Source organism: Bufo bufo, chromosome 3, assembly GCF_905171765.1.
Source record: "Bufo bufo chromosome 3, aBufBuf1.1, whole genome shotgun sequence".
NCBI lineage: Eukaryota > Metazoa > Chordata > Amphibia > Anura > Bufonidae > Bufo > Bufo bufo.
In genome coordinates, this window is record NC_053391.1 from 338727324 (window position 1) to 338741227 (window position 13904).

Here is a 13904-nt window from a genome sequence, read left to right on the forward strand (position 1 = left end):
AGAATGTTCCTTGCCTTATGTATATACAGCGGTATAAAAGGCCTTTTCTGTCAGGTGAATACCTAATCTTTAGGGTCTGTACTCCACTGTCCTGCAGTAAAATTGTTATCCACTGACCGTCTAATGTATCTCCAGCCACATAATCACTTGTTCTTTTCTGTCCAGTGAAATCCTAATGTTTGGGGGCCTATACTCCACTGGCCTGCAGTAAAATTGTTATCCACTGACCGTCTAATATACCTCCAGCCACATAATCACTTGTTTTTTTCTGTCCAGTGAATGAATAATTTTTGGGGCCTGTACTCCACTGGCCTATAGTAAAATTGTTATCCACTGACCACCTAATATACTGTACCTCCAGCCACATAATCACTTGTTCTTTTCTGTCCGTTGAATGTCTAATGTTTGGGGCCTGTACTCCAATGGCCTGCAGTAAAATTGTTATCCACTGACCATCTAATGTACCTCCAGCCACATAATCACTTGTTCTTTTCTGTCCAATGAATGCATAATTTTTGGAGCCTGTACTCCACTGTAGAGATGACCTTGCAGTTCGACCAGTGGTCGTTTGCGATTCGCCGAAGATGCGAACATATGGCGATATTCGCGCCCGCCATATTCTTTTACTTTGTGAAGAACTTTGACCCATGACATATCCATCAGGTGGTACAGGACAGCCAATTGAGATGTTTCAGCACATGGACATACCCCCTACCTTATAAATAAACCTGATCTGGCCGCCATTTTACATTCAGTCTTTTGCCAGTGTAGGGAGAGGTTGCTGTGTGGAGTAAGGACAGACTGTTAGGGACACCAAACGCTAGCTAATAGGGACACAAAAGTCATTTTAAGGACTGGTATAGGTGTGCTATCCATGGGTGTGATATACTGAGGGGTGTAATATACTCATAATATACTTTCTAACATAGATAGTATATTATAGTGCATTTGTATTGTGCAGCAGTTGTCTGCGGTTCTGCTGTGTTACCGCATCTACATAGAGTGCCAAATGCTATTGGAACAAATAATTTCTACTGGTGTGATTTACCAGCTGGCCCCCAAAAAAACTGATTGAGGCAGGGGTGTTATATACCAATAATATACTTTCTATATAGTGCATTTAGATAGTGCAGCATTTGTTCGCGGTTTTGCTGCGTTACCGCATCTATACAGAGTGACAAACGCTATTGGAACCAATAATTTCTACTGGTGTGATTTACTAGTTGCCACCCCAAAAAAAATGATTGAAGCAGGGGTGTTACGTATATACCAATAATATACCTTTCTATATAGTGCATTTAGGTAGTGCAGCATTTGTTTGCAGTTTTGCTGTGTAACCGCAGCTACACAGAGTGACAAACGCTATTGGAACAAATAATTTCTATTGGTGTGATTTACCAGTTGCCCCCCCAATAAAATGATTGAAGCAAGGGTGTTATATACCAATAATATACTTTCTATATAGTGCATTTGGGTAGTGCAGCATTTGTTTGCGGTTTTGCTGCATTACCGCATCTACACAGAGTGACAAACGCTATTGGAACCAATAATTTCTACTCGTGTGATTTACCAGTTGCCCACCAATTTTTTTTTATTGAAGCAGGGGTGTTATATACCAATAATATACTTTCTATATAGTGCATTTGGGTAGTGCAGCATTTGTTTGAGGTTTTGCTGCATTAACGCATCTAGACAGAGTGACAAACACTATTGGAACAAATAATTTCTACTGGTGTGATTTACCAGTTCCCCCCCCAAAAAAAATGATTAAAGCAGGGGTGTTATATACCAATAATATACTTTCTATATAGTGCATTTGGGTAGTGCAGCATTTGTTTGTGGTTTTGCTGCGTTACTGCATCTACACAGAGTGACAAACACTATTGGAACCAATAATTTCTACTGTTCCGAAAGGACGTGGGGGGGGGGGGGTCGTGACCGATAAGCGCACGCCAGTGTGGACTACCTCACATTTCAAAAAAATGAATGAGGCATGGATTTCGGAGGAATTCAACACATGTGACGAGTTGACCACATTTGATTGAATTTCCTCATGACAGCCCACAAATATCTGCCACCTCCCAGAACAAATCATGGTCCCTGTCTTAGGTAAATACAGCAGCATAAAAGGCCTTTTATGTACGTTAAATGCCTAATTTTTGTGGCCTGTACCGACAGTTACCTTTTTTTTCTGTGACCGCCTTATGTCCCTTCAGCCACAGAATCCTACAAAGTTGTTTGCTGTCAGGTGAATGCCTATTGGCAAATTTTTGGGGCCTGTACTGGAGTGGCAAGTTCTCACAACAATACTTAGTGCACCAATCACTAATATCTCATGAGACCATATAAAATGTTAAATTGTGTGTACCGCAAAAAAAATTAAAAATCGCATCATTTGGGATTTTTGCAATGGCGCTTTTTTTTAAACACTCAATCTGTATATACAGCGATTGTTCTAACATGCATGTGAAATGTAAGCAAATACACTGCTTTAATGTCAAATTACTTACAGTGAGAAGTTCTTCCTCAACGTTGCGAAAATTGTTGCCAACCATCTTTTCTGATCACATCCAAATTCGGTCTGGTGGAAACCAGTTGCTGTAGTAGGCCGCGCCTATTTTGCACATGCGCATGCGCGAAAATTACATTGCCGATATTTTGCATTGAATAAAATAATGAATGGAGATCGCAAATTCGAATAATACATCTGGTCCGTCACTGTCCATTTTGTGGGACTATTTGTTCACTTCTAGTAATTATTTGGTGGCTGCAAATATGACATGAAGGTTTTTCAGGTTCGCCTGCCATTCAAGTTCATGGGGCCCGCTGCGAACACACAGTTCACGAACATTTGAGCGCAAACGCGCATTCGCGTTCGCGAACCATCCCGGCCAATGTTCGTCCATCACTACTCCACTGGCCTACAGTAAAATTGTTATCCACTTACTGCCTAATATACCTCCAAAACCACAGAAATATAGTGGCAATACTGGAGGAGCTGCTCAACCCCTAACACTGTAGCGTGTTTTTCATTGGGGGAGCAGCGCCACCGCATGTGGACCTCAGCAAACGACTATCCCCAGCAAAAAATGCATACGGTGGAGGATGTTGGCGCGGTCCACATGCACCACAAGAGCATCCTACACAAAACGGAGCATTGTGCGGATGTAAATACAATCATATAAATCACAGAAAAAATGCACCAAACGGATATGCCACTGACTATACTGGCTAGTCATGAATGCAGATATTAAAAGCTGAGACTTTCGCCAATATATTCCTGTCAGGAGAATATCGGAGCCCTTCATGCACCACGTCACGGTCACTCAGCATGGCAAAGGGTCCTACCACTACGCTAACTATGGTGTGAACAAGGTCTGAAGGTGATGTAATCCAGCTCACAGCCAGGCTTCCACACAAACGCCTAGCAGGACAACTAGTGCAATGTGAACAAAGCAAGACTGTAAGCCACACCCATATCAGACCCTGTGATGGAGGTCACCAGGTGCAAAAGAGTGTTTGAATGCCAGGTAAAGGCACATACACTACATATAAGACAAGACAAAAACACAGAAATATAGTGGCAATACTGGAGGAGCTGCTCAACCCCTAACACTGTAGCGTGTTTTTCATTGGGGGAGCAGCCCCACCGCATGTGGACCGCAGCAAACGACTATCCCCAGCAAAAAATGCATACGGTGGAGGATGTCGGTAGAGGGTGTGGCTTCAGACCTTGTTCACACCATAGTTAGCGTCGTGGTAGGACCCCTTGCCATGCTGAGTGACCGTGACGTGGTGCATGAAGGGCTCCAATATTTTCCTGACAGGAATATATTGGCGAAAGTCTCAGCTTTTAATATCTGCATTTATGACTAGCCAGTATAGTCAGTGGCATATCCGTTTGGTGCATTTTTTTTCTGTGACTAATGTTAGCCCAATTCATGCGCTTCTCCTTCTTCTTTGTGTGGTGTCAAATCAATTAGAACTATAAGTATGTGCATGCCATACAGCTTTATAATGAGACCAGACACAGTAGGTGGTTTCATGAAAGCATCTTCTCATCTTCCCTCAGCCCTGGTGGAAGAGCAGGCGAGCGAGTTTTATTCACAGTACATTCACTTAAATAGCAGACATGACATCACAAAAGGGGTGTTCCTTAAGAAGAGACTATTGGCTCCTTAACCTGATAGGAGTGGTTTCACTGAGTCTATAGGTGTATTTGAAGACTGTAATGTAATCCCCTCTTCCCCCTCCCTTATTGACCTTCTCATACATATGGTTTGCGGCCATCTAGTGGACAAAAATGTGTACTACAGAATGTTCGAATTATATATGCGTATAAAATAATAAATCCTTCTCTCACAAATCCCTCCTTTTGCGGGCAATAGACCAGAGGTGAACAGGCAAAGTGAGGTACTCTCCCAACGCCCTAAACAGCGAAGAGCTGGACTTTCCTTATTGCTTCACCAGGTCCCCTCAACTCCCTTTCGGGTTTGCCTTCACCTTGTCCTATTTACCCCGCAACCATCAACAAGGTTTTATTTACTTCAGGATGGAATAATCTTTGTCTTTGACAGGGGCACAGCACATATACATAGTGTGGGCATGGATGTATTATACATTTTCCAAAACAATTTTCCTAAAATGTAGAACTATATGACAGCCTGTTAAAACCAAATTCTAATAACATTGTAGTCGCCGAACCAGTTCCCAAAACATTATTCTGGCCATGATATTAATTTCAGAATTTTTCCCGTCAGTTCATTTGATAAAGTCCATCAGTTTCTTTAGATCCTTGGTGATCCTTCCATCAGTTTCTTCAGATCCTTGGTGATCCTTCCATCAGGGGCAGTGTTGTCCGGAATGTAGATGCAGCCGTTCTTGTAGACCCCTCCTTTTTCTGCTGTCAAGGACCAGTCGGTTCTGTGGAGTCATCACTGGAAAAGAGCTCAGTTGTTCCACCATTCCCTCAACAGCATCACATATATAATTCACAAATCTCTGTTGATGACAATAGATATGTTAATCCAATCAAAAAAAAAAATTTTTATTTTTTTATTTTTACTAATCATGGGAGTTAATGACTCGAATCCTGCAACTATCTGACTTTTTGCTTTAAATTAATCAGAAACTCTTCTACAGATTCCTATGGCATCAATGTATCCATGTGAGTCAAAGGATGTAGGCAGTGACCTCCTTAGTCGTGACCGGACATTGTTTTCTGATTTGATCCCACTCAGGAGGTGAGAATAGAACAAATGGCATCAGTACCCGATCAGGACTTAATCAGGGCACATTGACCACTTCATTCCACCTGCATCCTGGGTTGGAGTTTCAAATCTCCACACAATCACCAGATATCTGCGTTTTGATCATTTTGGTTGATAAACCAACTGTCAGAGTAAACGTTAGAGTCACTACTTCACTCTTCTTCAGCTGAATTATGTAAGAACAATATCCTGGAGGGAAAACACCAAAGGGCTTTCCTGTATAAATCCTGTCTCTAAGGTCAGTTTGTCATTATATATATATATTTTTAAATTGGCCAAATATTTAACGCCAATTATAGGTAAGGATGTAGGAGCCACAGATTCTACTGAACTTTGAGGTTTCTCTCTCTTACCAACATTCTAAATTTGCCTAGGGGATCTTTGTCACTTACACATGCTCCTAACACATATATCCCCAAATCCTGTTGGATAGGATTTCTAATGGACAGGAACAGAGGATTACACTCATCATGTTTACAACTGTTTGGTGGGGTTCCCTTCAGGATTGTCATTCTTTGCGACAAACCTTCACCTTTACTGACTCTAGAGGTAGTTTCCATTAGTTTGTATTCACAACACTTCAGATTAGTACTCCATTCTGTTAATTTCCAATATCCACAGTTGGTATGGTCATATTTAAATACAATTACCATAGACTGGGTCAGTCCCCGTCACACAGATGTACTTATCAGACCAAAACCAAGTGTCCTATCTGTCATCTGTCTTACAGTCCACTATACTGCAAAAGTCAACTTCGTTGTTCCTGACTCATCTTGATAATATATCACCGTTGGAATTTGATTTGACTGTGATTTCCCCTTTGTACAATATGGAACAAACAATAAGGCATGAAACAACATTATGGCTCTTATAGTCCTGACACTTGATTGCAATACGCCTTGCAATTCGACAGCAGTGGCGGCGGTTATCAGGACTTGATGTAGGTCTTCAAACCGTAGCTCTAGGACTTTCCGCCCGTCTCTTGTTTCACCACTATCCAATCTCCTGATTGTGAAGAATGAATCGCTTCTATACAGTCTGGATTCTAGGAAACAACTAAAACTTGGAAATACACATTAGACAATAAATTGTGCGACAGACAACATCATTTTGGAAAACTACTATGCTGCATCTGGAACTATTGGGGAAATAGACACCTAATCCAGGAGCATTCCCAAAGAGTACTTCATGAGGACTTAGGCCTATCTTCCGGTTAGATGTATATCGGATGGAGAAAAACCCCAGGGATAGGTACTCTCACCTCAGTCAGTATCTTTTAGCTGTAGCCTTTGCTACAGGCCAAATCTCCGAATATCCTGGAAAGAGATCAATATAGACACAGACATATTCACACTGTTCCACTTTTGTTCTGAATGTAGTCAATCCGCAGTCTCTGAAATGGGTAAGATGACCTTGGCATATGCCTTCCTGGAACTCCCATAGTTCTCCTATCATTATTACAGCATTCACCTAGTGGCAGCATTGTTGAACCCAGGAGTCATCCACCACAGAACCCAATCACACCTTCTCTCTCTCGATTTGCCCATGTTCTAAATCCATCCTCTTTAGGTAGAGTGCCCTCTGAAGGAAGAGTTTATTACCAACTCTCCAGAGTCCTATTTTCACTTCTACCTTTATCCTTTGATGTTTCCTTTCATCCTCTGAAGCCTGTATCTGAAAAAGGCAAACTTTTTGGAAGTCCACTGGCCTTAAGCCATCCTGTATCACACAGATTTCCACTTAGGGTAGACTTCAGGTAATAATGTAACCTCTACCTTCTCAGGCAGTATCAGGGCATCAAACATCTTTCATACACTCAGCATTCATTATTGATGGGCTTAGCCATGGATCCAACAAAATCTCTGCTTCACCAGATTAGACCATAATAATGAGTGATACCGAAGGCATAACTGGATGTTAGTAGTCTTACCCTCAGCCATCTTACCAACCTCAGCGAGTGTCTTCACTTCAGCTCTGTCTCCTGCACTACCATTGCTGGACGGAGTGGTTCTTTCTTGACAACATCAGATTAAGTAGGTACAGCATATCCTGTCCGAAATGATCCATCTTCCAGGAACCTGAAATGATCTACCAGAAACTCAAAAATGTGGTTATTAATTGGAGATATTAAATTAGAATTTTTATATTTTTATTTACAGAGGTGGGAAAAAGTATTTGTATTTACTACTCCCAACCTCCCCCCTTCCAGATGCAGCAGAGTGATCGGATCTAATTTTGCACACCCTTAAGACGGTGATTAATTGGTGAGAGGAGTAGGAATTGCATTACTAGATGCTCCTACACATGTGATACTACCCTCAGTCATGAGAGATCATGGAACATGTTTGCTATGAGGCAATGTAATTAGATCCTAAGGACTGTATAGATAACAGGGATCCAGTATTTGATTCTGGGTTGTTAATTTCCTATGGGTGTTTCATTTGAAGGGGCTGAACATTTGTCTTCCTCCCACAGGCGAGGAAGTGGGCGAGTACATACAAAGTCTTCCTCCCCCCCTTGTGGGGAGGAACTGATAGGCAGCCACGCCCGCCTTAGGTCTTTGTTTGATTTAACTTTAACAATATGACAAAATAGGGACAAAATGAACTTCTCTCAAGCCTAGCCAACACTAGACCTTTCTAGATGATTCTCAAGATCATACACAAAGGCAGTACTTAGGATTTTCTCATGCATAGATAAAATAAGCTCAAAAATCCAAATCCACCCAACTTTCCTGGAGTCTAGTGAAAACTTTCTCCACACTCTGTGTCCTGAGGACAATGTGACTGACTGATGATCTAAACACTTCCTTCCAGACTCAATGATCTTCACTATGCATTAAATACCCAGCTCTACATTGGACTCAATTTTCCAAATCTCATAAATAATATGAGAAAACTCTCCATATTTTAACTAATTTTCTATAAAGCAGCATAAGTAAGTCCTCTGAATTGGGAATTCTATTCATCATGGCAAAATTGATGTTACTACTGGGTATAGTATGTGTCATATATCATATAATGATGCAGATATCCCTACACTTTCACTCATACCTGAATAAGGACTTAGAATGGGTGCAATCTAGATTGAGTAGACTGGACTGGAATATTTCTAGTAGGCATCATAGGGGCAATTACTGCAGGTACATTTTTAACTGATGGGACATACAATTGGGAAGGGTTATTTTCGGACATCACTGGATATAATTGTGTCCTGTCTTTGAGATCCACAAACAAACAACATGTTACTTGCACACACACTCATCCCCCATAAGGGCCTAAGGAAAGAGTTTTTGGGGGGTGGGGAAGGGCTAGAGGGAGCAGAAGGCACAGTGGGTGGTGCTGATTAGCACATTCCAGCACCTGGTGTAGAGGAGGGGTTGACAGAAAAAGCAATAGTATTCTTCTTTGATGGACCACAAGACCCAGGATTACTTAGTTACAACACATGTGGTGGGGGGAAGGGAATGCCGCATGGCCAACTCTCTTTGTTCCCTTACCACACCCAAATCCTCCATTTTACTATAGCAATTACTTTCAACTTTCCATCTACAGTTTTCCACAACTTTAATTTAATCTATCTCCTACTGCATTTGCAACATCTAGGGGGAACTTTTACACAAAACTGCATATTTACGGATAATACCGGAAATCGCTGCTACTTAGTATGACAGAATGCTTTCAACTTTTATTTCTAACTTTTCCTTTCTTTTTCTCTCATCAACTGAGCCGCTGTTAATATCTCTTTTCACTCTGTCCTGCAACATTAGAATTTCCCATTATTGTAGTTGCACGAAGATCAAACAATTGCTACTTATCAAACCCGCAAACTTAAGCGTAGTTGCACAAAGATCAAACGGAATCCGATTACTATAAGTAATCGCCACCGAACCCACAAACTTAAGCGCAGTTGCACAAAGCTCAAATGAAATAATAGTATTGAACCCACAATCTCTCAAAGTGAAGACCCCTAGTCAATTCACCGGGATACAAAATCTTAATAACTTCCAATTGCCTATGAGACAATTGGTATTAACCCTTTTCCCAAAGTTCTCGTCAGAACCTTGACTGGGAACCAATTCTACGTCACAGGATATCCGGCTCAGCTGTCTAACAACTTCCGTTTAGTTCCAGCATGTCCCACCACACAAAGAAGGAATATTTCAACAGGTTCTTTCTAACGGACAGATCAGCTATAACTTGAACCCTTTTATCGCGATAACACCAATTCAACTCTTGAGAACCCACAAAAGCGGAAGTTACAGAGGAGATTTGTAAGAAATAAAGCTTTCTTACCTTGCCGGCATGTGATCTCGTCTGATGGTTCCGTTTAAGTCGCTCTCGTGGCGTTTGAATCGGAAGTTACGCAAGCTATATGCCCCACGCTCGGTGCCATTTTGTTAGCGCAATTCATGCGCTTCTCCTTCTTCTTTGTGTGGTGTCAAATCAATTAGAAGTATAAGTATGTGCATGCCATACAGCTTTATAATGAGACCAGACACAGTAGGTGGTTTCATGAAAGCATCTTCTCATCTTCCCTCAGCCCTGGTGGAAGAGCAGGCGAGCGAGTTTTATTCACAGTACATTCACTTAAATAGCAGACATGACATCACAAAAGGGGTGTTCCTTAAGAAGAGACTATTGGCTCCTTAACCTGATAGGAGTGGTTTCACTGAGTCTATAGGTGTATTTGAAGACTGTAATGTAATCCCCTCTTCCCCCTCCCTTATTGACCTTCTCATACATATGGTTTGCGGCCATCTAGTGGACAAAAATGTGTACTACAGAATGTTCGAATTATATATGCGTATAAAATAATAAATCCTTCTCTCACACTAATATACCTCCAGCCACATAATCACTTGTTCTTTTCTATCCGGTGAATGCCTGTTTGGGGCCTGTACTCCACTGGTCTACAGTAAAATTATTTTAAAACACCAAAACAAACGTATCATAAATATCTCGCATGGAGTTATTCGTATTATCACCTACACAGCTCAAAAAGCATCCACACAGAGAGCAATTCTAGTTAATTAATTCCTTTATTGGATATCCAACAAAATGGTATATCAATTAAAACATATACAAAAAACAGCACTTACTGGGAACACTACGGTGTTACAAATAATTGTATAAAAACAGAGTAAGCTCCAGACCAAGATTATGCATGTCCTGGGTGCTACTATTGCTACATGCGCCCCACTAAGCTGACACTGCTTTATTTGCGTATGGGGGGATACTTATTGGTCTGGAGCTCACTCTGTTTTTATACAATTATTTGTAACACCGTAGTGTTCCCAGTATGTGCTGTTTTTTGTATATGTTTTAATTGATATACCATTTTGTTGGATATCCAATAAAAGAATTAATTAACTAGAATTGCTCTCTGTGTGGATGCTTTTTGAGCTGTGTAGGTGATAATAGTAAAATTGTTATCCACTTACTGACTAATGTACCTCCAGCCACAAATTTACTTGTTCTTTTCTTTCCGGTGAATGCCTAATGTTTGGGGCCTGTACTCCACTGGCCTGCAGTAAAGATGTTATCCACTGACCGACTAATATACCTCCAGCCACAGAATCCTAAAAAGTTGTTTGCTGTCAGGTGAATGCCTATTGGCTAATTTTTGGGGGCTGTACTGGCAAGTTCTCGCAACAATACTTAGTGCACCAATCACTAATATCTCGTGAGACCTTATAAAATGTGAAGTTGTGTGTACCGCGGAAAAAAAAATCGCTTCATTAGGGATTTTCGCAATGGCGCTTTTTTTTAAACATTCAATCTGCATATACAGCGATTGTTCTAACATGCATGTGAAATGTAATCAAATACACTGCTTTAATGTCAAATTACTTAAAGTGAGAAGTTCTTCCTCAACGTTGCGAAAATTGTTGCCAACCATCTTTTCTGATCGCATCCAACTTCGGTCTGGTAAAAACCAGTTGCTGTAGAACGCCGCACCAATTTTGCACATGCGCATATGCGAAAATTACATTGCCGATATTTTGCATTGAAAATAAATAATGAATGGAGATCGCAAATTCTAATAATACATCTGGTATGTCACTGTCCATGTTGTGGGACTATTTGTGTACTTCTTGTAATTATTTGGTGGCTGCAAATATGACATGAAGGTTTTTCAGGTTCGCCTGCCATTCAAGTCTATGGGGCCCGCGGGGCCTGTACTCCACTGGCCTACAGTAAAATTGTTATCCACTGACCGTCTAATGTACCTCCAGCCACATAATCACTTGTTCTTTTCTGTCCAGTGAATGCATAATTTTTGTGGACTGTACTCCACTGGCCTGCAGTAAAGTTGTTATCCACCGACCGAATAAAATACCTTCAGCCATATTACCTTCAGCCGTCTATTATACCTCCAGCCATATAATCACTTGTTCTTTTCTGTCCGGTCAATGCCTAATGTTTGGGGCCTGTACTCCACTGGCCTACAGTAAAATTGTTATCCACTTACCGTCTAATATACCTCCAGCCACATAATCACTTGTGCTTTTCTGTCTGGTGAATGCCTAATTTTGTGGGCCCATATTCCCGTGAATCACAGAAAAAATGCACCAAACGGATATGCCACTGACTATACTGGCTAGTCATAAATGCAGATATTAAAAGCTGAGACTTTTGCCAATATATTCCTGTCAGGAAAATATCGGAGCCCATCATGCATCACGTCACGGTCACTCAGCATGGCAAGGGTCCTACCACTACGCTACCTATGGTGTGAACAAGGTCTGAAGGTGATGTAATCCAGCTCACAGCCAAGCTTCCACACAACCGCCTAGCAGGACCACTAGTGCAATGTGAACAAAGCCAAGACTGTAAGCATCACCCATATTAGACCGTGTGATGGAAGTTACCAGGTGCAAAAGAGAGTGTTTGAATGCCAGGTAAAGGCACATACACTACATATAAAACAAGACACAAACACAGAAATATAGTGGCAAATCTGGGGGAGCTCTCTTTTGCACCTGGAAACCTCAATCACATGGTCTGATATGGGTGTGGCGTACAGACTTGCTTTGTTCACATTGCACTAGTGGTCCTGCTAGGCGGTTGTGTGGAAGCCTGGCTGTGAGCTGGATTACATCACCTTCAGACCTTGTTCACACCATAGGTAGCTTAGTGGTAGGACCCCTTGCCATGCTGAGTGAACGTGACGTGGTGCATCATGGGCTCCGATATTTTCCTGACAGGAATATATTGGCAAAAGTCTCAGCTTTTAATATCTGCATTTATGACTAGCCAGTATAGTCAGTGGCATATCCGTTTGGTGCATTTTTTCTGTGATTTATATGATTATATTTTCATCCACACAATGCTCCGTTTTGTGTAGGATGCATGTGGACCGCGCCGACATCCTCCACCGTATGCAATTTTTTTGCTGGGGACAGTCGTTTGCTGCGGTCCACATGCGGTGGGGCTGCTCCCCCAATGAAAAACACGCTACAGTGTTAGGGGTTGAGCAGCTCCCCCAGATTTGCCACTATATTTCTGTGTTTGTGTCCCATATTCCCGTGGCCTATAATAAAATTCTTCTAGGCTACAGCAGGGCACATTTTTGAGAGCTTCCCTTTAAAACGCATAAAAATGGCCCCTGATTAAAATACATCGTTTTGGGGGAATTTTTGCCATTGATCCTCCTCTGGTATGTCACTGTCCATGTTGTGAGACTATTTGTGCACTTCTAGTAAGTATTTGGTGGCTGCAAATATGACCTGAAGGTTTTTCAGGTTTGCCTGCCATTAAAGTGAAAGGGGCCCGCCGCAAACGCGCGTTTGCGAAACGCACCGGTCGATGTTCGTCCATCACTACCTTCTACTACGTGGGTTCCTGCTTCATCATTTTACCTCCAAGTACGCCAATTTTTATCTACTCCCCAAATTAATGTGGACGTCACCAATTTTACACCTTATGATTTCTTTAATTTATTTGTTAACGATAAAGTCCTTGAATTAATTTTGCAGCAGACTAATCTGTCCGCCACACAATTTGCTGTACAAAAGCCCACGTCTATTTATATAAGACGGTGGACCCCCCAAATGTCCCTGATATAAATAAAACAATTTGGGGCTTACCATGGACATGGGCATTGTAAAAAAGCCATCTGTTGGATCCTATTGGGCTGAGTACTGTCCACTCAACCCCTGTGTTTGTAGTAGTTATGTCCCGAAACCGCTATGAAGCCCTAACGCGGTTTATGCACTTTTCAGATAATTCCCAAATCCCCCGCAGAACTGACCCAACCTATGATCGCTTTAGGGATTTGCTCTGGTAGGCAGGGTAAGCGGATGCAGTACAGAGGCAAGAACATGGTAATAAAGCAAAAGTTTAGTGTTTATTCACACAAAAAAGCAACAAAGCAAAAATAACACTGTGCAGATTCCTGGTGTTAATTGACACCACATAAAGTCCACAGCACAAACGTCACCTGGCGGACTGTTTTGTCCAGGGCAATCCACAGCCGTCCACCGCAGGCTTTAGGGCGCCTGATTTTCAGCGTGCGGCTCTCCAGCACGCTACCAACTGGTTGGAACCCAAAAACCTCAGTGCTTCACAGATCCACTATGAAAATGCAGGGTAATCCACACTCAGCTGTAACTGCTGGCTGGGTTTTTAT